At 39.3% G+C, this 27,611-nt stretch overlaps 2 non-coding genes across 2 annotated transcripts; both read left to right on the top strand.

Moving 5' to 3' along the window:
* Positions 1-735: 735 nt before the first annotated feature.
* On the top strand, positions 736-842 carry LOC145135226 (small nucleolar RNA R71). The gene has a single exon (XR_013719687.1). It is a non-coding gene; the product is annotated as a small nucleolar RNA R71 (small nucleolar RNA).
* Positions 843-24,912: 24,070 nt separating this feature from the next.
* Positions 24,913-25,019, top strand: LOC145135303 (small nucleolar RNA R71). Its single transcript, XR_013719765.1, has one exon. It is a non-coding gene; the product is annotated as a small nucleolar RNA R71 (small nucleolar RNA).
* Positions 25,020-27,611: the final 2,592 nt, after the last annotated feature.

Genomic DNA, 27,611 nt, shown 5'->3' with positions numbered 1-27,611 from the left:
AAAATGACTTTTTGATAGAAGATTATTTAGGATAAATAATCTTAACATAAGTTATATTGTATGTCACAAGGATTCCGTACATATAAGTAACGTTGATATCCGACTTATAACGAAGAAGTTATGACTCGTCGAAGTTTCGCGATTAAACCGGCACGGCTCCGCGTATCATAAAAAGTAAATTTTTGACAAAATACTTTTTAGCCTTAGCGATCTAAACGAAATTCGTAGTAGACTTTAAACTGAGAGCGTGCATATAGCAGTCTGATGCCTGATTGGACCAGTTGTATAGTGGCATTCCAGTTTGATGACTGATTGAGCCGGGGGTAATCCCACCCAATGGTTGTGGACATGAAGGTATTCCAGTCTGATGACTAATTAGACCTAGCATGCATAATTGTATATGTTATATATGTTGTGTGTGATACTTTGCGGGAACTCACTAATCGTTGACTTACAGTTTCAGTTTATTGTTTCAGGTACTTCAGACGATCGTGGAAAAGCGAGGGCATGATCGTGCACATCCTCTTGGTTTATGATTTTGGATTTTGGGATACTGTGATTGTGACTATTATTCTTGGAAACATTGTTTTGTAACAATTATGGTCATTGGATTGTTTTTGAAAAATTAAAAATTTTACTCTGATTTCTTTGACATTACAACCTTGCGAATCGAGAAGTTACCTTGTGATCATATTTATTCCATCATAAAAAGTTGTGATTTCTTGTTGCATATTTAAGTCATGTTGAGGGCAATTTCGTAACATTCCCTTGTAGCGCTCCCATGCTTCGCAAAACGACTCCCTATCATTTTGTTAAAAATTTGCGATGTTCTTCTTTAATTTGGAAATATTCGAGGGTGGACTTTGTTGGATTAGGTGTCTAAGCCATAACTATTTTTGGTATGTACTTGATTTGATTATGAGCATGGTCCTTTTGGGTTGCCTTCACTCATGCAACTTGATAGGATGACAAGAGGAGAGAGAGTATGATTTATTATATGAATAATAAATTGGTACTCAAAATGGTTTTATTAATATATTATAAGATTAATATATTATTTGGAAATCATATTATTTAATTAGTATTGATCAGAAATTAATTTGGAATTAATTTGGTGATCAAAAGAGACTGTGTAACATCCCAACCGTTAGGTATTATTAATTTTTCCATTTAGACTTCATGTCTAAGGTCTACTCGACGAGTTGGCGCTATGACTCGTCCAGTAGCAGTGGGCCAGGACACGTCAATTAATGAGTGACTCGTCGAGTCGGCATGAGGGGCTCGACGAGTAGGAGCTGGCAGTGGAAACCCTAATTTTCAGGGTTTTGCACCCTATATATTGGACCATTAGCGCCTCCCACTGTCCTCTATCACCCTCTTGAGACTCAGAAACCCTAATTTCCGTGAGTGAGAGTTTGGAGAGTGTTTTGGAGCTTTGGGAAGTGACTTTCGTGAAGGAAATTTGTAGATCAAGAGGCTAGCATCAAGATTTCTGTGTGGATCCAGAGTCTACTTCAGTTTGGCCACGTTTTGGAGGTAACCAGCTGTTACCATAACCTCTTTTTCTTCTAGAATCATTCATATGTGAAAACTAGGGCTTTCCTTAGTTATTCATGAAGGGATTTTGGTATGAGAGCTAGATTTGAAGTTGAAACTTCAGATCTGAACCTCTTTTGAGTCCTAAGTCCATAAAGCTTCCAGCTCTTGCAAGTATGAGACTCTCCCAAGGTGTAAAGCTCCATTAGAAGCTTAGATTGGTCATTTAGAGCCTTTAGGGCCTTGCATGTGTGTAAAGTTTGCAACTTTATGTGATAAACATGCCTTAGAAGCTTGGATCTGTAATCTGGAACCTTGGTATGGCTTAAAATGTGTATGCATGGATGAAGGTCTGCAAGGACTCGGCGAGTCATATGAAGATGGTCATGAACTCGTCGATTCGATGAACAAACTCGGCGAGTCCGTTGAAGATTGCCTTGAACTCGGCGAGTCGTTCGAAGACTCGACGAGTCGGCTAGGGTTTCTCCCAATTCTTGGACACGTATGAACTCGGCGAGTTAAAGGGGAACTCGACGAGCCAATCAAGGATTTCACGACTTCTCGAGTTCAGGAAGGACTCGACGAGTCGGTGAACTGCACTCGACGATTCGAGTCAACATGGACTGTTGACTTTGACTGTGGACTTTGACTTTGACCAAGAGTTGACCAGTTGACTTCTGAGGGTATTCTGGTAATTTGGAGATTTATGAAAAAGGGTATTATGGTAACTATAGGTGGTGGAGTTCGTGTTGGTGATCCGGGAGTTGAGCTTTCTAGTTTCAGACGATAGTTGCGAGGTGAGTTATCCTCACTATACTAAGGGGTCTAAGGCACTAAGGCTGGCCCAATGGATATGTTATCCTAGCAGTGTTAGATGTTGGGTATGAGTTAGTGTTGCATACTAGTGGTTATGCCAGTTAGGTAGACCTGTAGGACTATCTGTGATGTTATATGATTATTGTATGCTCAGTGGTTATGTAGTATGTTATATGTTATGTGGGATGGGTTGAGGTTGTACTGCTCCGTGCGGTAGCCAACAGACCTTAGGAGCATTCCAGTTACGGGCTAAAGGGAGACTCGTACTGTGGGCTCGGGAGCATTCCAGTTACGGGCTAAAGGGAGACTCGTACTGTGGGCTCGGGAGCATTCCAGTTACGGGCTAAAGGGAGACTCGTACTGTGGGCTCAGGGGTAATCCAGTCTGTAAAGCTGGGGACCCATTACATGTTGTTCAGTTTGTTATGATATGTTTATGTGGACTGTATGTGTATCGGTATTTTGGGGGAACTCACTAAGCTCTCGGGCTTACAGTTTTAGTTTATTGTTTCATGTACATCAGGGGATCGCGACAAGGCGAAGGCGTGATCGTACAGCTCCTCATGTTTTGTCTATGTTTCTGGGAAAACTCTGATATTATACATTTTGAAAACAAAGTTGTAATGATTTTTAATGGTTTGAAATGTTTTTAAAAGTTTAAATTGGTTTGAATTTTTGGGTGTTACAAGTTGGTATCAGAGCCTTGGTTTGAGTGAATTGGAGGAACATGCGTGTAACTCCAGTCTCAAATCAAGGAAAGGATTTTCAAAATGACTTTTTTAAAAGGTTTTCAAAATAAGTAAAGGAGGATGCAGGATGTACGATCAGCCGGAGCCAGTAAGTTGACCCCAAAATACCATACAAGTTATTTGATGATGAGATATGTTAGAAGAGCATGTTAGTACTAGGCTAGGGATCTTCAGGAATTGCATGATAGAATTGCCTGATTACATGATGTCTGCTAGCCAAGGGTTTCCTTTATATGAGATTGACATCATTACTGTAGTTGCTTAGTGTATGCATCACGGTTATACATAACCAAGATCTTATAGCCTGAGAATGTTTGATTTGGCCTTGTGTTCTGTTCTTGTTTGATGGGGAGCTTAGGGTAGGATTGGATATTCGAAAGTCTATAGGGTCCAGCGTTATGTATGGCTAGCATACACTAGTGCTGCAGGTTGGTGGAAGTTTCATGGATAGGTGGGTTTTGTGAGGCCGAGAGGCCAGTTAGGAGATATTTAGCATTCCTCTAGGAGTGAGGACTGAGCGCTCGCTATGTTGTGTATTCAGTTAGGGAATTGTGGTGATGCTTGAGACAAATATGGGTAGGTGTGGAAGGTTGTAGGGGCCCATACTACTGAAAGCACAGGACCCATACGCGTGTCAAGTGAGTCATAATCCCTAGGGTTAGTCGGGAGTTGGCTCCCAGTTATTTATATGGATTATCTGATATCTTGTGGTATGTTTCAGAATGGTGATGACGAGACGCTTTGTGGCTGGATCCGGTTGGGATCAGGATCAGGGGACAGAGACCAGGAGAGGCCAACAGCACCTGAGCCAGTGGTGCAGATGGGTACAGAGGAGTTGGATACCAGGATTCGAGAGATCCTGCATGATGAGGTTGCTGCTGCGTTCCGGGCACATTTACTAGAGATGTTTGGGTCGATTAAGACCGCCATGGTGGAGTACTTTGATGAGCGTTATGCAGCCCTGGCGGAGACAGCCGCCGCAGTAGCTGCATCAGCTGTATCAGCGGCAGGGGGAGGAGTTGGTAGGGGCTTCCAGTACAGAGACTTCGATAACACGAAGCCCCCTACTTTTGATGGGACGCAGGATCCCATCAAGGCTATGAGATGGATTTCAGATGTGGAGGGGTGTTTCTTCACCTGCTCGTGTCCTGCTGACCAGAAGGTCAGGTGTGCTCTGAACCTGCTTAGGTCTGGGGCCAAGGACTGGTGGAGACTTGCGACTGGGTCGTACACTGATGATCAGAGAGTTGTTGTTACTTGGGAGCAGTTCAGGGACATGTTCCGCGCCCCGTTACATTCCGCGGGTTGAGCAGGAACATTTGGCACTGGAGTTTCTAAGTTTGAGACAGGATGGGGAGTCGGTGACGGAGATCACCCGTATGTTCACTGAGAGGGCGATATTTTGCCCGGAGTTTGCTTCAGATCAGGCTCAGATGACTCGTTATCTGAGCATGCTAAAGACGGATATCTGTCAGTTTGTGTCCACCCAGCGATGTGATACTCTTCTAGAGTTGCAGGAGGCCGCCAGACGATGTGAGTTAGAGATTGAGCTGCAGTTGAGGGAGCAGCGGCAGGCCCCAACATAGTCTCAGCCGGCGCCGAAGCGGTCTAAGACCGCTGATAGTAGGACCGGGGGTCAGCAGAGCCGCACTTGTGGGAAGTGTGGTAGGGGTCATTCTGGTGTGTGTCAAGCTGATAGTGGGTGCCACAGGTGTGGCAAGACGGGGCATTACGCGAAGGACTGCCGTCAGGCAGTCCCGATTCAGGGTATGAGGTTATGTTATCACTGCGATCAGGTTGGCCACATTAAGGCCAACTGTCCGTTGCTAGCCGCCAAGCCGGCGCATGCTCCAGCGCCGACTACCTTGAGGATCACGGATGGGAGACCAGTCAGGGCAGAGCCTCCGAAGGCTCAGGTTCGTGCTTTCCAGTTGACCGCAGAGGAGGCCAGGGCAACACCCGATGTGGTTGCTGGTATGTTTCTATCCTTTATCTCATTTTATATATCTGTTGTATGCTTATCTGTTGTACCTGTGATTAGGTACGTTTTTAGTGAACTCTTTGCCTGCTTTGGTCTTATTTGACTTGGGGGCGAGTCGGTCCTTCGTATCTCAGTCATTTAGTAGGGAGTTCAGTGCGCCAGTAGGCGAGTTAGAGTGTCCGTTGCGAGTGTCTATCGCCAACGAACACGGGGTTTCTGCTTCTTCAGTTTATCGAGGGTGTGATTTGGAGATTTTCGGGGTGTCCTTTCCGATAGATTTGATTCCGATCCCCATGGGGGAGGTGTGCGTGATTGTAGGCATGGATTGGCTCAGTCGGTTCGGTGCTATGATTGGTTGCGAGGGCTAGCGAGTGGTAGTTTGAACCCCAAGTGGGGGAGAACTGACTGTATATGGCGAGGGCACCAGAGTGGGATCAGGGTTTTGTTCAGCTGCCAGGGCTCGGCAGTACATTCAGTACGGGTGTGCGAGTTATCTAGCGTATGTGGTAGATACGCGAGTCAGGGATCAGATTTCGGTTTCCGATGTATCGGTGATCAGGGAGTTTACATATGTGTTTCCGGAGGAGTTGCCAGTGATACCTCCGGAGAGGCAGGTCGAGTTCAGGATCGACCTGGTGCCAGGCGTGGCCCCTATCGCTAAGGCGTCGTACCGATTGGCTCCGCCAGAGATGCAGGAGCTGTCGTCACAGCTACAGGAACTGCTAGGCAAGCAGTTCATTCGTCCGAGCAGTTCTCCATGAGGAGCACCGATTCTTTTTGTCCGGAAGAAGGACGGTTCACACCGGATGTGAATTGACTACCGGGAGTTGAATAAATTAACGTTTAAGAACCGTTACCCACTCCCGAGGATAGACGATCTCTTCGATCAGTTGCAGGGTGCATCTTGGTTTTCCAAGATAGACTTGAGGTCTGGGTATCATCAGGTCAGGGTCAGAGAGGAGGACGTGGAGAAGACCGCGTTCCGAACTCGTTACGGACATTATGAGTTCGTGGTGATGCCGTTTGGGCTCACCAACGCGCCAGCAGTATTCATGGACCTGATGAATCGGGTCTACAGACCGATGCTCGATCGCTCGGTCATAGTGTTTATAGATGATATGTTGGTGTATTCCAAGACCCGAGAGCAGCATGAGGAGCATCTGCGGGAGTTGTTGGGAGTTCTGAGACGAGAACGGCTGTACGCCAAGTTCTCGAAGTGTGAGTTTTGGCTACGATAGGTCCAGTTCCTCGGACATCTCGTTAACCAAGAAGGGATTTTGGTCGATCCGGCCAAAATCGAGGCGGTTATGTAGTGGGAGGTTCCGAAATCTCCCTCAGACATCAGGATCTTTTTAGGATTGGCAGGGTACCACCGGAGATTCATACAGGACTTCTCCAGGATTGCGGTACCCCTTACTCGTCTGACGAGGAAGGGGGTGGAATTTTGGTGGGGCCCTGAGCAGCAGAGGGCGTTTGTGACCCTCCGACAGCGGTTGTGCGAGGCCCCAGTCTTGACACTCCCCGGGGGAGTTGAGGATTTTGTGGTGTGTTGTGATGCATCCATCACAGGGTTAGGGGCGGTCCTCATGCAGAGAGGACGAGTGATAGCTTATGCGTCGCGACAATTGAAGCCGCACGAGACAAGATACCCTACGCATGACTTGGAGCTGGGGGCGGTGGTGTTTGCCCTCAAGATATGGAGACATTACCTTTACGGGGTCCGTTGCACCATATACACGGACCACAAGAGCTTGAGACATATCATGGATCAGCCAACCTGAACATGAGGCAGCGCAGGTAGCTGGATGTAGTCAAGGACTACGACTGCGAGATCCTTTACCACCCTGGTAAAGCGAATGTGGTTGCGGATGCTCTGAGCCGCAAGTCAGCTGGGTCTTCCGCCCCAGCGGTATGTATGAGGATAGCAGTAGACTCTCCGCTTGTGATTTTGATCAGAGATGCCCAGGTTGAGGGCACGCGACCAGAGAATTGGAAGCTGGAGAGGATCAAGGGTGAGAATACCCGGTTAGTGCAGGATAGCTGGGGATTATTGACCCGATGCGGTCGGGTCTGGGTCCCGATGTCTGGTGGGGTCAGGCAGACGGTCATGGAGGAGGCTCATAAGTCTCATTTTTCTATTCACCCGGGGGCCACCAAGATGTACCGAGATTTGAGTTTGAGCTATTGGTGGCCGTGCATGAAGCGAGAAATCGCTTGGTACGTCGAGAGGTGCTTGACATGTAGGATGGTCAAGGTCAAGCATCAGAAGCCGCATGGCAAGCTGCAGCCCCTGGAGATTCCCATGTGGAAATGGGAACAGATCACGATGGATTTTATTACCAAGTTGCCAAGGACGGCGAAGGGGTTTGATGCTATATGGGTCATCGTGGATCGATTGACCAAGAGTGCCCACTTCTTGGCCATACGGGAGAGCTCATCGGCCGAGAAATTGGCCGACATGTACGTTCGCGAGATCGTGTCTCGCCATGGGGTTCCCGTTTCTATTGTCTCTGATCGGGATGTCAGGTTTACCTCCCGCTTCTGGCAGAAGTTTCACGAGGAGATGGGCACACGGTTGCACTTCAGCACAACATTCCATCCGCAGACTAATGGTCAGAGCGAGCGGACCATTCAGACCCTCGAGGATATGTTGAGGGCGTGTTTCATTGATTTCGGTGGGAGCTAGGATTCCCACCTACCGCTTGCATAGTTCGCCTACAACAACAGCTATCATTCCAGCATTTGCGCCCCGCCATTCGAGCTGTTGTATGGGCGGAAATGTCGCACCCCGGTTTGTTGGAGTGAGGTTGGTCACAGGGTGATGGGTCGGACGGAGGTGGTCTTGCAGACTACCGAGAAGATTCAACAGGTTAGACAGTGGCTGCAGACCGCTCAGAGTCGGCAGAAGAGTTACGCTGACCGACGTCGATCCGAGTTAGAGTTTCAGGTCGGTGACATGGTACTCCTGAAGGTCTCGCCCAGGAAGAGCGTGATCCGCTTCAGGAAGAGGGGAAAATTGGGTCCCCGATATATTGGGTCGTTCAGGATCATTGCCAGGGTTGGCAAGGTGGCTTACAGACTAGAGTTGTCGGAGGAGCTTAGTCGGATCCACAGTACTTTCCACGTTTCGCAGTTGCGAAAGTGCATTGTGGACCCGGAGGCAGTGGTGTCACTGGATGACATTCGGATTGATGAGCGCCTGAATTATATTGAGAGGCCGATTGCCGTTTTGGAAAGGAAAGTGAAAGTCCTGCACAACAAGGAGGTTCCGTTGGTAAAGATACAATGGGAGAATCGGAGGGGATCCGAGTGGACATGGGAGTCGGAGGCTGAGATGCGGGAGCATTACCCGGAGTTATTCGCTACAGCAGACTTCGAGGACGAAGTCTAAGTCAAGTGAAGGAGAATTGTAACATCCCAACCGTCAAGTATGTTGGATTAGTGTCTAAGTCATAACTATATTTGGTATGTACTTGACCCGACCAGGCATGGTCCATTTGGGTTGCATGGCATCATGCACTTGGATAGACTAAATGAGAGAAATAAGACACTTATGGTTATTAATATATTATAAGTTCTAATATATTAATAATAAGAATAATAATATTTAATTAGTATTGATCAAGAATTAATTTAGAATTAATTATGTGATCAAAAGAAGACTAATTAAATATATGGGTTGATTGTGTAAATCATCCATAACTTATATAGTGGGCCAAAGCTCCATGGATAATCAAGTTGGGTTAAACCCATAGGATACTCCATGGATGCTCCATGGAGGTTACTTAACCCATGGGTCATGGAAATGAAAGGTCATGACAATTAGGGTTTACATGGTGTAACCCTAATTGTAACATACTATATAAGCATCATATTATTCACCAAAATCGGGGACTATGTGTGAAAAAGAAGGGCTAGCCGATTTCTTGAAGTGTAGATTTCTCTCTAAGTTATTCCAAGAGCATTTGATGTTGTGTGAGCCATTTGAGGTGTCACATTTGAGGCACTAGGCACTCAAGCCCCATGGAGTCAAGCTATACTACAAAAGGTATGTATTCTATCTATATTATTACCCAAGTATCTATGATTGTATGCTAGATAGGGTAATACCTTGGAATATTAGCATTTGCATGTATATTAGAGAAAACATAGATCCAAGGTATTTAGGGTTGCATGTACACCATAGGAGTGTTAGAATGCTGAAAACCCAACAGTGGTATTTATGAGTTACTTTAGATTAATGGAAAAAAAATTATGTTTTAGTTGTTTTCAATCCTAATTAATCTAAAAGTTGTTCATAAAATGTGTTTTTTTGTAACTTGTCCTCAAGTTATATGAAAAGTCACATTTATGAATCTTAAAAACTCATAAATATGCCTTAGGTTACAAAAAAAATGAAGAGTCTTTTCTTATAAATAGTTTTTATGGCTCCATAACTTGTCCTCAAGTTATGGATGTCCAAGAGTCTCTTCATTAAAGGTTTTAAAGCTTTACGTAAAACTCATAAGTTATGAAAATCCAAGAGTTTTGAATAGTTTCAAAACTTGCCCTCAAGTTTTGGAATTTGAAAAGTTATCTCTAATGAATACTTTAATTCCAAGTTAAGCCCTTAGAATTTTAAAAGTTCAAATTCAACCCTTATACTTTATAATATTATAAGTTAATAATCTATATATATATATATATATATATATATATATATATATATATATATATATATATATATATGTGTGTGTGTGTGTGTGTGTGTGTATAAGAGCAAGTCAGTATTACCATTAGTAGGCCTCATTCACGAAGCCGGTCTATAAGGGGGGGTATAAGGTTGTTGCCTATAAAATGGCAGCTTAATGGGTGTCCACTCTCACCCACCGCTTCCTTGACTGGTGGAGGGTCGTTAGCCGAACAGGTAGGACAAGGACTATAATTCTCCCTTCATTAAAAGTATTAATGATAAATACTAAGTAACAAAACCTTTTATTAATTCCCAATCTTAGTTACTTAGGAAAATGTGAATAAGGTGCTAATCCATGAAATTACACTTTGCACTTTGTTTAAACCGTTAGTGGAGCGTGTGTGGTTAACCGACACACTAACCTGGATTTAACAAAGTAGGCAAAGGGTAACTTAATATTTATCATAGTATCGGTGGAGCTCGTGTGGTTAACCGGCACATCGATTGAGGGGTAAACACTTAAGGGTACCAAGTAATTTGCATGGTTACTTCACACCTTGTTTTGTGATCCTCAGCATCCCAGTCACAAAACCTGAAGGGCACACTCGAGATTGAAACATGCCATTGAAAACTTCAATGAATCTCAAAAGATCTAGGAGTTTCAAATCCAATTAAAAACCTAATTAAATTATTTCGTTTTTCATGGTGGAAATTGGTAAATCGTCATTTACCTACCTTCAACTATTTTATAACTCGGATTACGGCATCCCTCTTCCAGTTATAAATAGGTTGTTGGGTCCTAGCCTTAATATTTCATATTGGGTGTTATATTAAGGACTTTAGATCAACTATCTTGAATATCTCCCAAAAGATGTCTAGTTCAGACATCTATGATCTTCCCAAATCTCTTGGAACTTTACTTCCTCCACCTCCTCAAATTATTCTCCCTAACCCACAAGTTCAAGGTCACTTAAGCCCTAATGGAAAGCAAGGTCTATGTCTGATCACATCTTAGAGATGAAGTCACATATTGACAAGCCGGGAGAGTTGGGTGTCAAAGTCTTAAGAAGGTTGGATGTTCAATCACTTTCTAAGTCACTTAGTGAGTTCCTTTGGGACTACTATGAAACAGACTATGACATGAACCTTAATGACCTTATCTATTTGCTTGGTCAGCAATGATTTGAGGACTAGTAAAGCAATTTGATTAGGAGATCAACTTCCCAATGTACATTGACAATGGTAGCATCGGATATCTAGAAAAGCCTTCTCATCCCAAAGAAAGGGTTTGACCATAGTCAACTAGGTTGACCAAATGGTAAAGAGAAAGGCTAAGTCTGAGATAGTCCCATTACCAAAGAGTCCATATGTTTATCTTGCCAAAGAAAGGGGCATTGATTGCGAAGCTGCCTATTTACCTGAAAGATCATAAGGGTGATCAAGTCAAGAAGTTTGACTCTTCTTCAGGTAAAAGTCCACTATCTAACTCTGTTAAGTTTCTATTATGAGATTCTCATTACATGATGTGACTGGGTCACATATTGATGTTTTAAGAATCAAAGAAAAGTGAAGAAACTTAAAGGAAGTACATGCTGATTCTGATCACGAAGATGGATTTCGATCACATGGTTTGGTGGTCAGAATTTTTGAAGCTGTTACTAAGGAGTTATGATAAATTGCTTAGGAATAGATAACAACAAGTTTTTCATATGCATTTGCACTGTAAGGATAAGTTTTTTCCGCAAAGTTTTGAAATAAAATAAAAGGTTTTAATTTTATATTTATTTTAAATATCCTTACAGTGGCATTTGTGAAAAATGGTTGTATATATGATTCCATTGATAGCAATATTGGAAAAATGGACTTGATTCTTACGTTTGTGGTAGTGTCATAATTTACCAAATAAGGAATGATTCTCATCACCCAAGGTTTCAGTTGGATAGAAACTTGGAAATCATGCAAGTTGTATAGTATGATGAATGAGAACTTTCAGCTTTGGAAAACTAAGACTAACTCCTTGTTCACATGTATATGTGAGTCAAGTAAAGGACTAAGGGATCGAGTACACATTCTTGTGCACTGATCAAGTCCACCACAAAAGATCGATAAGACTATTCGTCATGATTTACTAAAGTTTAGTAAATATGGTTATACTTACAAGTTTAAGTATAATTCTGAAACATTGGAAAAGTCTCAATGTATGGCAGAACGAATGGGAAGAATCAAATTAGGCAGACAGATAAAAGTTTCTCAAATATGAAAAGATGGGAGAGTACTTTAGTATCATGTTTTGTGATCATCTTAATGATTAAAGAACTACATCACAATTGGTCTTCTAAGGACATCTTAGTGCATTCTTATGACTAAGAAGAGGAGTCATGAATTGTTGAAATGGTTAAATCAAGAAGATGAGTCATGCTTCGTTTCAAAACAAGTCTTAGAGTGATACTCCAAGACTATAAGTTGAGTGACATATCTTAAAGAAAGGTTTATAACACTTGTCAAATGTAAGAGTAAAAGTGTCCTACTCTTGTACATTTGAAATTGGTAAGTTGTGATGTTTTGGGTTAAACAAAGACCAACTTAGGCCAAGAGTGTGAAGTGTTTGTCTTGATAAAGAAGCTGCACTATCTCTTGAATATTTGGCAAGATAGTCTTATATGTCAAGAGGACAGTGGGAGTCTTAGAGATTCTGAAAGCTTCAAGGTCTAATCAAGAATAATAACATGTAGTTTAACACTAGCGCACGACGAGAGGTTTATAACCTATCGTGTTGACATATTTCCTTTTCTGTGCCCATTCCAGTTAAAGTTGGCTTTGCATATGAGTTCTTAGAGTTCTCAGTTGGTTGCATAACAACTTGGAAGCAATGGCAGGCCCTTGAGCTGCTAGGTGGCAAGAAGTTAAGATTGCATAAGTTCAGTCCATATGAGTTTGGATTTGTCATTAACCGTGTCTTGTGACTATGGTTTTGACGATTCACATGGATAAGAACACATACACCATAAAATCTAAGGGTCATAAGGTTTCTCTCCGATTCATGAAAATGATGGTGAGGAAACACTTCCACCAAGTAGATTTGAAGCAGATGGCAAAAGGTCTAAACAATTGAGACTATGATTACGACATCCCTTTTCATAGTTCTGAAATTGTTTAGACACACATGCATGCTATCTAAGGAAAGGTGTATGATTTTGATAAAGTTTTATCAAAGCATCTCGTATCAGAAATCTGAACTTTGGTAAGAAAGTCAATAAAGTATTGATTTCTAGAAGTCCAGCTGATTTGTGAGTACATGTCAAAGCTAGTGGGAGCATAAGTGTGATGCTAATAATCATCATGTTAGTGGGAGCATGATAATTATTGTTAGTGTTGCAAGTTAGCAATGTTAATTATAGAAAACAAAAGTTTCAATTCGTGAGGCTGCAGGGATTGAAAAAGTTGTTTTGCTATAATTAAGGGAGAGGATATACTTCATTTCAGTTCTAAAGGCTTAGATTGAGACCTTAATCATCTTTAGTCAAGAATATATATATATATATATATATATATATATATATATATGAATTTCATGTTGTATTGGTTCAACTTAAGGAAATTCTATATATTGCGTTCTCAAAATTCGATTATGATTACGACATCCCTCTTCATAGTCAAATTTTGTAAACATGACAAATAAAAATATTGTAGCAAAAGACTGGTCTAGAATCATGTCTTTATGTGAGACATCATGAATCGTATACCATTTGCTTTGGGTACAGGATCGATTGCATGTGCTATAATATTTGTCATTTCTAAATTTTTCCAAATGCCCAGAGGCATTAAGAAGGGAAAAGGTCTAGAATTGGATATGACTAAAATGATTAAGCAATTGTCGAGGACAATCTGAGGTTTACCAAAGATTGGTTGCTCAGGGACAGTTGGAAGTATAGTGCTAATTTTGGAAGGACCATATTGACATATTCTGAAAAGAGGCATCTCTTATTCAGAAGTGATAGTCAAAATGAGAATATGGAGTTGTCTCCATAGGTGGAAGTTATCTGTGTAAGATTAGAAAACTTAATGCAAGAAGCATGTCCAAAGCAATGTACTTTGAATATGAGACTTAGTTTCCATGGAGTTGATCTCCAGTGGAATACCTTATAATGACTGTTGACAAGTCTTTGTGACTTTGTACATATTCATTACAGGAGGGTCAGTGCATATAAGTTTAAAATCTAAACAGATTTCGATAAATGATAGGAATTTGAAATTCTCACATTTTTCGATAAGGATTTGGGAGTGTGAAATTAGAATCATTGAAATTATGTTCAATTGGTTTATTTCACAAAGTAAGGATCATAGACAAACATAGAGTGCATACTTGGTGTATGCCAAAGCTATTGTTTAGAAAAACATAGTGTACATGCTTGGAGCATGGGACAACTAGTGTTTTTAATTCAGATATAAAGTTGATAAAACCGAAACAATGAAATAATGAGTAATCAGTATGGTGATAAATAAAAGTGGTCTATTTATATTCATAGGGTTTGATACCATATTTGATTCATTTATTCTTGTGTTTCACTTTGCATGTTTTGACTTCCAGAATAACTAATTCGCTCTTCCTGAATGATTAAGTTATTCAAACCATCCACAGTCGGTCATATGTTGGAAGTAGATATGAATCAAGACTGTCATGAGTTGGCTTGTAGAGGTCCAAGTTGGTGGATAAAGTGGTGCTACAACACTCATGAGTGCTCATAAGTTCTGAGTATTGGATTCAACCCGTGCTCATTTGAATCACTTCATGGATTTTATCACGAGTGTTCATGAGACGATAATATCTTATATTCTTCAAACCTAGAGATATGAGTTGTTACTATGAGTTGATAGTACATTGATTGCACGAAAACGCATTGGTAACTTGATGTTATAAAACGTGCCTTTGTGTATGATTCAACAAGTAGCAAAACAAGCCATATGAGTCGAAGTTTATCCATTCCTTTTACCTTCGGGATAAAAGCGATATCTGTGGGCCCCTCGATGATTTAGTGATGAGACATGTGAGTGCTTGGCCAAGCCAGGACTGATTTGATTTGTTCAATCAGTCAGTCATCATAAATCGGAAATCGGGAAACAACAAATGGACAGAGAGAATGATTATAATCCATGTCTCAGTCCATATGATATCTAGAATGGAGGAATATATGATCACTTATCTAATGGACAAGTCATTGATAAAGGTCAGAGATTATCGGCAAGGTCAGAGTTCGACGAAGGCTTTTGAGAGCTACGATTGCCAGTTGGTTCTTGAAGTCATACACAATAATAGTTTTAGACTTATCCAAGTGGGAGACTGTTGGATTAGTGTCTAAGTCATAACTATATTTGGTATGTACTTGACCCGACCAGGCATGGTCCATTTGGGTTGCATGGCATCATGCACTTGGATAGACTAAATGAGAGAAATAAGACACTTATGGTTATTAATATATTATAAGTTCTAATATATTAATAATAAGAATAATAATATTTAATTAGTATTGATCAAGAATTAATTTAGAATTAATTATGTGATCAAAAGAAGACTAATTAAATATATGGGTTGATTGTGTAAATCATCCATAACTTATATAGTGGGCCAAAGCTCCATGGATAATCAAGTTGGGTTAAACCCATAGGATACTCCATGGATGCTCCATGGAGGTTACTTAACCCATGGGTCATGGAAATGAAAGGTCATGACAATTAGGGTTTACATGGTGTAACCCTAATTGTAACATACTATATAAGCATCATATTATTCACCAAAATCGGGGACTATGTGTGAAAAAGAAGGGCTAGCCGATTTCTTGAAGTGTGGATTTCTCTCTAAGTTATTCCAAGAGCACTTGATGTTGTGTGATCCATTTGAGGTGTCACATTTGAGGCACTAGGCACTCAAGCCCCATGGAGTCAAGCTACACTACAAAAGGTATGTATTATATCTATATTATTACCCAAGTATCTATGATTGTATGCTAGATAGGGTAATACCTTGGAATATTAGCATTTGCATGTATATTAGAGAAAACATAGATCCAAGGTATTTAGGGTTGCATGTACACCATAGGAGTGTTAGAATGCTCAAAACCCAACAAGGTATTATTAATTTTTCCATTTAGACTTCATGTCTAAGGTCTACTCGATGAGTTGGCGCTATGACTCGTCGAGTAGCAGCGGGCCAGGACACGTCAATTAATGAGTGACTCGTCGAGTCGGCATGAGGGACTCGACGAGTAGGAGCTGGCAGTGGAAACCCTAATTTTCATGGGTTTTGCACCCTATATATTGGACCATTAGCGCCTCCCACTGTCCTCTATCACCCTCTTGAGACCCAGAAACCCTAATTTCCGTGAGTGAGAGCTTGGAGAGTGTTTTGGAGCTTTGGGAAGTGACTTTTGTGAAGGAAATTTGTAGATCAAGAGGCTAGCATCAAGATTTCTGTGTGGATCCAGAGTCTACTTCAGTTTGGCCACGTTTTGGAGGTAACTAGCTGTTACCATAACCTTTTTTTCTTCTAGAATCATTCATATGTGAAAACTAGGGCTTTCCTTAGTTATTCATGAAGGGATTTTGGTATGAGAGCTAGATCTGAAGTTGAAACTTCAGATCTGAACCTCTTTTGAGTCCTAAGTCCATAAAGCTTCCAGCTCTTGCAAGGATGAGACTCTCCTAAGGTGTAAAGCTCCATTAGAAGCTTAGATTGGTCATTTAGAGCCTTTAGGACCTTGCATGTGTGTAAAGTTTGCAACTTTACGTGATAAACATGCCTTAGAAGCTTGGATCTGTAATCTGGAACCTTGGCATGGCTTAAAATGTGTCTGCATGGATGAAGGTCTGCAAGGACTCGGCGAGTTGCATAGTCAACTCGACGAGTCATATGAAGATGGTCATGAACTCGTCGAGTCGATGAACAAACTCGGCGAGTCCGTTGAAGATTGCCTTGAACTCGGCGAGTCGTTCGAAGACTCGGCGAGTCGGCTAGGGTTTCTCCCAATTCTTGGACACGTATGAACTCGGCGAGTTAAAGGGGAACTCGACGAGCCAATCAAGGATTTCACGACTTCTCGAGTTCAGGAAGGACTCGACGAGTCGGTGAACTGCACTCGACGATTCGAGTCAACATGGACTGTTGACTTTGACTGTGGACTTTGAATTTGACCAAGAGTTGACCAGTTGACTTCTGAGGGTATTCTGGTAATTTGGAGATTTATGAAAAAGGGTATTATGGTAACTATACGTGGTGGAGTTCGTTTTGGTGATCCGGGAGTTGAGCTTTCTAGTTTCAGACGATAGTTGCGAGGTGAGTTATCCTCACTATACTAAGGGGTCTAAGGCACTAAGGCTGGCCCAATGGATATGTTATCCTAGCAGTGTTAGATGTTGGGTATGAGTTAGTGTTGCATACTAGTGGTTATGCCAGTTAGGTAGACCTGTAGGACTACCTGTGATGTTATATGATTATTGCATGCTCAGTGGTTATGTGGTATGTTATATGTTATGTGGGATGGGTTGAGGTTGTACTGCTCCGTGCGGTAGCCAACAGACCTTAGGAGCATTCCAGTTACGGGCTAAAGGGAGACTCGTACTGTGGGCTCGGGAGCATTCCAGTTACGGGCTAAAGGGAGACTTGTACTGTGGGCTCGGGAGCATTCCAGTTACGGGCTAAAGGGGAGACTCGTACTGTGGGGTCAGGGGTAATCCAGTCTGTAAAGCTGGGGACCCATTACATGTTGTTCAGTTTGTTATGATATGTTTATGTGGACTGTATGTGTATCGGTATTTTGGGGGAACTCACTAAGCTCTCGGGCTTACAGTTTTAGTTTATTGTTTCAGGTACATCAGGGGATCGCGGCAAGGCGAAGGCGTGATCGTACAGCTCCTCATGTTTTGTCTATGTTTCTGGGAAAACTCTGATATTATACATTTTGAAAACAAAGTTGTAATGATTTTTAATGGTTTGAAATGTTTTTAAAAGTTTAAATTGGTTTGAATTTTTGGGTGTTACAGACTGATTAAATTAACGGGGACTGATTATGTAAATTATCAATAGTTGAGTGTTGGGCTATGGACTCCTAATAGAAGGGATGGATGAAATCTATGGGAAGCCCATATAGTTTTCGTCCAAGGGGCCTTCTAGAAGGGTTCCATGGATTGCTTAAGGCCTAAGCAGAGAATTAGGGTTTCCACCTGAAACCCTAGCAACCCACACAACTATATAAAGCCCCCTCTACATGTGAATTTCGGCCCTATGCTTCTTGGAGTTGCCCTAGCCGAATTCCACCTCTCTCCTAAGTCATCTTGTTGCATTGGGTGTTTGTGACTCCATTAGAGGTGCAACACTTGGGGCGCTAGGCTTTCAGAAGTCAAGATCAATAAGGATTAATCTTTTTATTGCAACATACCAAGCAAGTAAGCATTTAACCCTAGTTTATATGTCAATTTCGAATTGTGTATGCTAGTTCATAGGATTATTGCTTTGGTATTCATAGTTGTATGTTCAAAAGATAAAAACCTATATCCAAAGCAATTAGGGTTGCATGTACACCATAGGCATGTTGTTATGCTCAAAACTCATCAGTGGTATCAGAGTCTAGGTCGTTTTTCAATTGAATAGATGCAAAAGTGAACTGCCAAAGGATCAAAAAGTCGAAAATTTTGTTGTCTGACAGACTGACTCGACAAGTCAATCATGTATGAACTCGACAAGTTGCATGAACTCGACGAGTTCCATAGTGGACTTGACAAGTTGTGTGATCTGCTGCCGGATTTTTCGATTTTTTGACCAAATTTTGATTTGGATAAATACCATAACTCGTTTTTATTGCCTAAATTCGACTTTTATGATTGGTATGTGATATCCTTATCAAAATTGATGGATTTGGTTAAATATGGATAATATAGGATTATTTTGATTCAAATATTTAACCTAGTAATTTTGAAAAAGTTTTAAATTACACCCTTTTGGTTTTATAGTTTAAATTTAAAATTAAAAGTTTTAGGTTTGTAAATTTAAATAGTTAAACCATAATATTTTGAAAAGCTTCAAAATTTGTCCTCAAGTTTTGGAATTTAAAATTTGATTAAAATGTTTTAATTTTGAAATATTAAATTCTAAAACCCTAGTGCTTTGAAAAGTTCAAATTATACCCTTATGGATTTTATTATATTAATTAAGTGTTTAATTAAAAGTGAGAATTAATAAATCCATAATAATACGATTTAAATTTCATTAAATAAAAATTCTAATTTATAGTTTAAACCACCTAGTATTTTAAATGTATAAAATACACCCTTATACTATATAAAATTAAAAGTCTAATATATTATATATGTATAAGTAAAAGTCAGTCTTACTGTTAGTAGGCCTCATTCACGAAGATGGTCTATAAGGGGTGGCTTAAGGAAGCGGCCTGTAAAATGACTGCCATTGGGTATCCATTCTTACCCACCGCACCTTTGACTAGTGGAGGGTCGTTAGCCGAACGGGTAGGATAGGACACAAACTCCCATTAAAAGTATAATGAAAATACGAAGTAACTAAACGTTTTTATAAATTCTCAATCTTAGTTACTTTAGGAAAAATGTGAATTTTGTGCTAATCCATGAAATTGCACATTGCACCTTGTTGGTCGTTAGTGGAGGATGTGTGGTTAACCGACACACTAATATGGGACTAATGAAGGATGGAAATGGGTAGCTCGTATATTATCATAGATCAACGGAGCGTATGTGGTTAACCGGCACATTGATTAGGTGATAAACGTCTTCGAGAGTACCAAGCTAATTTGCATGGTTACTCACACCTTGTTTGTGATCCTCGGTATCCCAGTCACAAACTTGAAGGGCATAATCGGGATTAAACATGCCGTTGAAAAGTTCAATGAATCTCAAAAGATCTAGGAATTTCAATTCATTTAATACCTAATGTTCATTTTCATTTTTTCATGGTGGAAATTGGTAAATCGTCATTTCCCTACCTTGAAATATTTTTCAATTGGATTACGGCATCCCTCTTCTGAATTGTAGAATATTGTGTTGGGTCCTAGCCTTAATATTTCATTTGGGTGTTATATTAAGGACTTGAATCAACTAACTTGAATTTTCTCCCTTTTTGTAGATGTCTTATTCTAACAACTATGGTCTTCCCGAATCTTTTGGAAAAAGCTTTCCTCATGAAGGTGGTGTTCCACATTTTGATCATGGAAATGGAAATCATACTTCACTTCCTCCATCTCCTCCAATAATTCTCCCTGACCCACATGTTCGAAGACTAGAAAAGTTCAAGGTCACTCAAGCCCTATTGGCAAGCAAACACCAAGATGGAAAGGCTGTGTGTGCTCACGTCTTGGAAATGAAGCTACACATTGACAAACTTGGGATGTTGGGTGTCGTTTTCCCGAGGAAGCTGGCTGTTGACTTGGTTCTTCAATCATTTCCTGACTCATATAGTGAGCTCATTAAAGATTACTATATGATGGACCACGACGTGACCCTCATTGATCTTACCTATTTGCTAATTGTTGTTGAATCAGCAATGATTTGGCGTACTGGTCAAGCAAATTTGTCTGGAAGATCAATCTACCAAACTTCCATGGACATTGACAATGGTAACATTGGATGTCCGAAAAAGTATTCTATTCCCAAGGGAAAGGGATCGGCCAAGGTCAAACTATTTGACCAAATGGTAAAGAGAAAGGCTAAGTCTGAAATTGTCCCGTGTACCATTCCAAAAGAGACTGTTTGTTTCTATTGCCAAGAGAAGGAGCATTGGATGCGAAGCTATCGTATCTACCTGAAGGATCGCAAGGATGGTAAAGTCAAGATGTATGACTCTGCTTCAGGTAAGTCCACTATCTAACTCTATTAAGTTCATATTTGTAGATTCTTAATACATGATGTGATAAGATTACATTTTGATGTTTTGTAGGATCGAAGAAAAGAAAGAAAGCTTAAAGAAAGAGTGAGATGAGTCTGATCGCGAAGAAATGGATTTCGATCGCATGGTTCGATGATCGGATTTTTGAGCTGCTGCTTAAGAGTTATGATAGATTGCTTAGGAATATTTAATAACATAGTTTTCATTTTTAATTGCGTTGTAAGGACAAGTGTTTCCGCACTTTTATAAATAAAGAAAAATTTTGATTTGTCTTATTTTATATTTCCTTGCAATGGCATTTGTGAAAATTTGGTGTTTATATATTATTAGCAATATTAAAAATGGATGTGATTCTTAGTTATGTTATTTGTGGTAGTGTCAGAAATTTACCAAATAAGGGAAGATTCTCATTGCCCAAGTTTCAATTGGACAGAAACTTGGAATCATGCAACTAGTATTGTGTGATTAATGAAAACCTTCATCTTTGGGAAATTAAGACTAATTCCTTGTTCACATGTGGATGTGATTCAAATGAAGGACTAGGGGATCTAGTACACATTGTTGTGCACTGGTCAGGTCCACCACAAAGAACGATAAGACTATTCCACATGATTTACTAAAAGTTTAGTAAACAAGGTTATGCTTACAAGATTAAGTGTAATTCTGAATCATTGGAAAAGTTTCAATATATAGCAGAACGAATAAGAAGAATCAATTAGGCAGAAAGATAAAAGTTTCTCCAATCTGAAAGGAAAGGAGAATACTTGAGTATCGTGTTTTATGATCATCTTAGTGATTATGAAACCATATCACAATTGATCCTCTAAGGACACCTTAGTGCATCTGCATGGCTAAGAAGAGGAATCGAGAATTGTTGAAATGGTTAAATCAATTAAGGTGAGTCATACTTCGTTCCAAAACAAGTCTTAGAGTTATACTCCAACATTGTGTTTTAAGTGACATAATCTTAAGAAGGTTTATAACATTCATCAAATGTGGAGTAGAAAGGTTTCTTACTATTGCACATTTGTAATTGGTAAGTTGTGATGTCTTGGATAAGATAAAGACCAACTAAGACCAATTGTGTGAAGTGTTTGTCTTGATAAGAACCCACACTAACTCTTGAATATTTGTTTATCAATGAATGTTTCTTGACAAGAGAATCTTATATGTCAAGAGGTTAGTGGGAGTCATAATGATCTTGAATAGCTTCAAGAACTAATCAAGAGTAAACCTGTTGTTATCACTATCACACGACTTGAGGTTTATAACCTATCGTGTTGACATATTCTTGTTTCTATGCCATTCCAGTTAAGTTAACTATGCATGTGAGTCATATGTGTTCTCATTTGAATGCATAAAGGCAAAGCACCTTGATCAATGAGAGTGCATTGACTAGTATAGGTGAGCTGCTTAACAACCTGGAAGAAATGGTAGGCCCTGTACTACTAAGTGGCAAGAAATTAAGAATGAACAAGTTCAGTCCATATGAGTTTGGATTTGTCACAAACCTTGTCTTGTGATTATGATAATGACAGATTCACATGAGTGGGGACACATACACCATGAAATCTAAGTGCAAAGTTTCTCTCCAATTCATGAAAATGATTGTGAGGAAACGCTTCCACTAAGTGGATTTTAAGGAGATCGCAGTTGTGTAAATTGCGTTCTCAAATTCGAGTACGATTACGGCATCCCTCTTCATAGATCGAATTGTGAGAAATGGCAAAAGGTTTAAACATTTGGGACTTATTGATATAAGTTCTGAAATAGTTTAGACACACATATGAGCTTTCTAAAGGATGTATGAGCTTAGACAAAAGCTTATTGAAGCATCTCGTGTTAGAAATCTGAAGTTTGGTAAGAAAGTCAATAAGTATTGATTTCTAGAAGTCCAGCTGATTTCTAAGTACATATCAAAGCTAGTGGGAGCATAAGTGTTATGCCAGTAAGAATGTAATTATTATGCTAGTGGGAGCACAATTCTTACATTAAGCATTGCAAGTCAGCAATGCTATTTATAGGAAACAAAGTTTTAATTTGCAAAGTTGCAGAGTTTGAAAAGTTGTTTCGCTATAGTAAGGGAGAGGATACTTATACTTTATTTCGAATCTAAAAGTTTAGATTGAAATATTAATTTGACTTAGTCATGGACATATATGATTACCATATTGGAATGTTTCAACATGGGAATTCTATATATGGATATGTTATAGCAAGAGACTGGTAAAGTATCATGTTTCTATGTAAGAAATTATAAATTGTATTCCATACGCTTCAGGTATAGGATCAATTACATATGTTGTAATATTCGACCATTCTGTCTTTTCCAAATGCCTAGGGCATTAAGAAGGAAAAAGGACTAGAACCAGATATGACTAAAGTTATTAAACAACTGTTAAGGACAATCCAAGGTTCGCTAAGGATTTGTCGCTTGTGGGCAGTTGGAAGTATAGTAATGAATGGACCATATTGACATTATTATGAATAGATAGGATTATGTTAAGAATAAATTGTCATATGGCAAATATGGAAAGATTTCCATAATGGGAGTTGGATATTAAGAATCTATGTGTAGGTTAAAAACTTTTATGCAAGAAGGATGTTCAAAGGGATGTACTTTGAATGTGAGACTTCGCTTTCATGGAATTGTCTTGTAACAATCTCCAATGGAATGTTTGTAATCGGCACAGTCTCTGTGACTTTGGTGCGTAGACATTACAAAATGATCATTGCATGATAGTTTAGAATCTAGCACATTCTAATAGTGGCAAGAATTTGTTATTCTTACACTTGTGATAAGGATTAGGAATTGTAAAATGAGCATCTTTGGAAATGTATTCAATTGATCTATTTCACAAAGAAAGGACCGTAGGTAAGCATACTGTGCATGCTTGGAGCATGGGATAATTATTGTTTTAATTAAAGTATTAATTTGATTAGCCAAAACATTATACAATGAATAATGTGTAATCAATATGGTGATTAAATAATAAGTGTTTTATTTATATTAAAAAGCGTGAGACCATATTGGATTTGATTATTCTTGTGTTTCATTTCGCATGTTTTGACTTCCCGAATAATAAGATTATTCAAACATGCACAGTCAATCATACTTTGGAAGTAGGCAATGAGGGTAGAGTCTTTTATTTAACAGTCTATTTGATCATGTATTGGGTATAATTTGCTTGTATAAGGCAACCGACAGTGAGAGTAGAAGTTCCTAGCATGGTAGTAGCAATTGAGCTTGGGATGTCCTTTCTTTGTTCTATGGTTTGGAGTGTTACAGCATGAATGTTACTTGCTTTGTGCTATGTGGGACCCTTATTGATGTGAGTTAACCATTAAGTGAATACGTAACTCACGTGCTGCAAGGGTTAAATAATCTCAGAGTGATGGATTTGGCGTTATTGTGTAGCTCTCGTTTGATTCTAACCATTGTGGGGTTGATTATTTTACACGAAGAATTATTGTAACGCCCGCAGATTCCTGCTAGTTAATTTAGAGATAATAAGCGTTAAAAATGACTTTTTGATAGAAGATTATTTAGGATAAATAATCTTAACATAAGTTATATTGTATGTCACAAGGATTCCGTACATATAAGTAACGTTGATATCCGACTTATAACGAAGAAGTTATGACTCATCGAAGTTTCGCGATTAAACCGGCACGACTCCGCATATCATAAAAAGTAAATTTTTGACAAAATACTTTTTAGCCTTAGCGATCTAAAAGAAATTCGTAGTAGACTTTAAACCGAGAGCGTGCATATACCAGTCCGATGCCTGATTGGACCCGTTGTATAGCGGCATTCCAGTTTGATGACTTATTGAGCAGGGGGTAATCCGACCCAATGGTTGTGGACCTGAAGGTATTCCAGTCTGATGACTAATTAGACCTAGCATGCATAATTGTATATGTTATATATGTTGTGTGTGATACTTTGGGAGAACTTACTAAGCGTTGGCTTACAGTTTCAGTTTATTGTTTCAGGTACTTCAGATGTTCGTGGAAAAGCGAGGGCGTGATCGTGCACATCCTCTTGTTTTATGATTTTGGATTTTGGGATACTGTGATTGTGACTGTTAGTCTTGGAAACATTGTTTTGTAACAATTATGGTCATTGGATTGTTTTTGAAAAATTAAAAATTTTACTCTGATTTCTTTGACATTACAACCTTGCGAATCGAGAAGTTGCCTTGTGATCATATATTTTTCCATCATAAAAAGTTATGATTTTTTGTTGCATATTTATGTCATGTTGAGGGCAATTTCGTAACATTCCCTTGTAGCGCTCCCACGCTTCGTAAAACGACTCCCTATCATTTTGTTAAAAATTTACGATGTTCTTCTTTAATTTAGAAATATTCGAGGGTGGACTTTGTTGAATTAGGTGTCTAAGCCATAACTATTTATGGTATGTACTGGATTTGATTATGATCATGGTCCTTTTGGGTTGCCTTCACTCATGCAACTTGATAGGATGACAAGAGGAGAGAAAGTAGGATTTATTATATAAATAATAAATTGGTACTCAAAATGGTTTTATTAATATATTATAAGATTAATATATTATTTGGAAATCATATTATTTAATTAGTATTGATCAGAAATTAATTTGGTGATCAAAAGAGACTGATTAAATTAACGGGGACTGATTATGTAAATTATCAATAGTTGAGTGTTGGGCTATGGACTCCTAATAGAAGGGGTGGACGAAATCTATGGGAATCCCATATAGTTTTCGTCCAAAGGGCCTTCTAGAAGGGTTCCATGGATTGCTTAAGGCCTAAGCAGAGAATTAGGGTTTCCACCTGAAACCCTAGCAGCCCACACAACTATATAAAGCCCCCTCTACATGTGAATTTTGGCCCTATGCTTCTTGGAGTTGCCCTAGCCGAATTTCACCTCTCTCCTAAGTCATCTTGTTGCATTGGGTGTTTGTGACTCCATTAGAGGTGCGACACTTGGGGCACTAGGCTTTCAGAAGTCAAGATCAAGAAGGATTAATCTTGTTATTGCAATTTAACAAGCAAGGTATGCATCTAACCCTAGTTTATATGTCAATTTAGAATTGTTTATGCTAGTTCATAGGGTTATTGCTTTGGTATTCATAGTTGTATGTTCAAAAGAAAAAAACCTAGATCCAAAGCAATTAGGTTTGCATGTACACCATATGAATGTTGTTATGCTCAAAACCCATCAGACTTAATTGTTGAATAAATTTCATCCTTAAATTAGCCTATTTCGTGGTAGCTCCTCGTGGAAGTGATTTCACCCAATTCTTTGCCGCGTCTTTTAATGTAATTGGAAGAAGTCTTAACATCACCACGTCCTTGGTAACATTTGGAATGTTGAAATAGTTCGCTGTTTCCAACACGTCGTCAATGTGTTTGCATGCATCCCTCGTGGTTCTTCCCAATGAAAGGCATGTTCGTGAGCATGCTAAAGATACGTCCCTTAATCTCGAAATTTATTATAGATGGAATTTCGGGTGGTACGAGATCCGACCTATTGTCATCTCACATACGCCGATTATACTTGTCCATCGTCATGGTGGTTATGTCCACCATTGTGTTGTCGGGTCCATTTTTGTCGTCTTCTTCTGAATTGCTCTCAGTTTCTGGTTCATAACATGTTCCTTTCTTGTCCGGAGTTCTTTCGAAAGTCGATACCTCATCGGATTTGAAACCGCTACTCAGTTCACCTTTCTTTTTGTCCTTTTTCTTATGGAATTTGGATTTCGGATCATCAAAGGTTGGTAGAATTTTAAAGGTTGATCTCCTGGTCATGTTCTATTGAAACAAAACAAAGAAATACACGTAAAACGATAAAATAAAAAATAAAAAACAAAAAAACTGAAATCTCGGTTTCCATGTCGTGGCAACAAGATGGCCATGTCGTGTAAACGGTAAAAACAGAAAAATAAAATCAAGTAGAAAAATAACTTTTTGCGGATTTAACCCCTAAAAAGGATCGATTACCTACTAGCAATTAAATTTCAGCTAAAATAATCCGTTCCCCGCCAACGACACCAAAAAGTTAATATGTTATAAAACAAAGTTTTAGATTTATATCTCAATTATTCAACTCAACTAAAACACAATAGGTAGTGTACCTAGTTGCGTACTAGTAAAGTATAGTAAGTAAGAGTTAAACACTTGGAATGGTATTCTAATTAAGAAAATAATTCTAAAAGTTAACTTAAAGAAACAAACTTAAAATGGGGGTTTTTATCTGATTTTTCAAGTTCAGAAAAACTTAAATAAAGCAATCACTAAAACAAAACTTCAACTAAAGCAAACAACTGGAAAACATGATTTGATGAAAGATACTTCCGTTTAGATTCGAAACCCCCCCCCCCCCTTTTCCTATGGTTAATTTCAAACAATGAATTAATTATGTTGGTTACCAAACTAGTGGTTACTAGTTATCATGATGAGACTAACTAGCATATGTCAATTTATGAACTTTAACCCCAATAATCATGCAAGTTAATTACACCAAATCGATTTTAAGATATATTTGGACTATGAATGAATATATCTGAGAATTATCTATCTATGATCAAGATAATCAGTCAAGCATGTATTATGATGTAATAATGCTCTCTAACACACTTAAGAAACTAACTTTACTACCTAAACTAGGCTATGGCTAATCTCTAGCTCAAGTAATTTAATGATCATAAACTACTAGGTAAACAAGTTCATGCAATAAATGGCCATTCAACTACACCAAACATGAGGGCAAGGCAATAAAGTTTGAAACTTTAACATGCTACGATAATGATTTACCAAACACAAGCTAAAACCAACTTCAATAATCCATAAAAGTAGAAATTAACACAAAGTAGAATCTAGGAAAACCGAATGATTAATGATGAATCTTTATTTTAATCTCCCTAAATCTTTTTCTCCAAACGAAATCAAGTCTCCAAGGGTTCTTGGTT

The sequence above is a fragment of the Lactuca virosa genome, chromosome 8, assembly GCF_052849685.1.
Source record: "Lactuca virosa cultivar CGN04683 chromosome 8, Lactuca_virosa_CGN04683_v6, whole genome shotgun sequence".
Taxonomy (NCBI): domain Eukaryota; kingdom Viridiplantae; phylum Streptophyta; class Magnoliopsida; order Asterales; family Asteraceae; genus Lactuca; species Lactuca virosa.
Note: the sequence above shows the minus strand (reverse complement) of the source record. Positions and strands in the feature narration are given on the sequence as shown.